This window comes from Schistocerca nitens, chromosome 12, assembly GCF_023898315.1.
Source record: "Schistocerca nitens isolate TAMUIC-IGC-003100 chromosome 12, iqSchNite1.1, whole genome shotgun sequence".
NCBI classification, from domain to species: Eukaryota; Metazoa; Arthropoda; class Insecta; order Orthoptera; family Acrididae; genus Schistocerca; species Schistocerca nitens.
Genome location: NC_064625.1, coordinates 140,122,974 through 140,124,802, shown reverse-complemented (window position 1 = coordinate 140,124,802; position 1,829 = coordinate 140,122,974).

The following is a 1,829-nucleotide window of genomic DNA, read 5'->3' as shown; positions in this document are numbered from 1 at the left end:
CAGTTGGGATATTCAAAGGTTTGTTCCCGCTGGGTCCCTCGTTGTCTAACCGAACACCATAAAGAGCAAAGGAGAACCATCTGTGCGGAATTGCTTGCTCGTCATGTGGCTGAGGGTGACAATTTCTTGTCAAAAAGATTGTTACAGGCGATGAAACATGGGTTCATCACTTCGAACCTGAAACAAAACGGCAATCAATGGAGTGGCGCCACACCCACTCCCCTACCAAGAAAAAGTTTAAAGCCATACCCTCAGCCGGTAAAGTCACGGTTACAGTCTTCTGGGACGCTGAAGGGGTTATTCTGTTCGATGTCCTTCCCCATGGTCAAACGATCAACTCTGAAGTGAAGTGTATTGTGCTACTCTTCAGAAATTGAAGAAACGACTTCAGCGTGTTCGTAGGCACAAAAATCTGAACGAACTTCTCCTTCTTCATGACAACGCAAGACCTCACACAAGTCTTCGCACCCGAGAGGAGCTCACAAAACTTCAGTGGACTGTTCTTCCTCATGCACCCTACAGCCTCGATCTCGCACCGTCGGATTTCCATATGTTTGGCCCAATAAAGGGCGCAATCCGTGGCTCTGACATCGACCAGTGGAATGGTACCGTGCAGGCATACAGGCCCTCATTTCAAGGTGGCGTAAGGCCGTAGCATTGAATGGAGATTACGTTGAAAAATAGGGTTGTGTAGCTAAAAGATTGGGGAATAACCTGGTGTATTTCAATGCTGAATAAAACAACCCCTGTTTCAGAAAAAAAATGTGTTGCATTACTTATTGAACTGCCCTCGTACTTTGGAAAAAAACAGGAACTTGATTACAAAAAAATACCTTAATACAAATATTCTCTATAAAATTATTGAAAACATAGTAAAAATCAATAAATTCTGTCATCAACTAGGAACTTGAGTGCTTTAGAATTTCTAAAGATAGGAACTAAACGAGAAACTTCTCTTACTACTTGTAGAAAATAATTATAGTGTCAGCAGTTTCGAAATATGAAGTTCTTAATAATAAATGTCTTCGTACACATAATGTAATAGGTGGTTTGTGAACAGTTTTCTGCATCGATATTGTCGCCATCCTCTGACTCAGCCTCCTGTCGGAGAAACTCCTTGTATATCTCCTCAGGAGTTCTAAGGAGTTGATGCGCCATTTTAGTAAGATACTAGAAGAGCAAACAAAACCTATATGTAATATAAACATCAGTATGGGGTTGAATCCTCCCCACAAAAGAAACTAATAAGTGTGACGTAAGCAGTAAGGTGGGGTCGGATCCAACCCGAGCACGGGTAATGTAGGTTTCGGATAGAGAGGGGGGAGCCGCAGGTCACTCACCAGACTGACGTGGCCTCCTCGGCGTTCTCGGGACGACTGGCTGGTGGGGTAGCTGGAACCACAGCGCTATCAGAAAATGGGGTGGCGAGTTATAAACAAAACAGACTCGCTGGGGTCAGATCCAACCCCACCCTTACCGTTAGAGGGTTAAGCTCGCATGCGTAGCGCGATTGTCTTGGCGTTAGACGATTTGGAAGCTTCACACGGGACACGTTATCTTTGTGTGAGGAAACGAGTAGCTCGCACTAAAGTGCGCGTCATATATCTTGGCGGCCGAGTTTAGGTTCGTTCTGCGCATCTGACGTCAAAACATACAGTCAGCCAATGAACAGAGAACGACGTTGCCAGATCTCGACTGTAGTACAGAGCACGGACGAGTGTCTTCAGTTTTAGAAACGTTCAGTCATAAATAAAGTAATAGAACAAAAGCAATGTCTTGATAGCAGACTTTGTTTTTTGAAAGTTTGGAAAAACCATTCTTTATGCCAA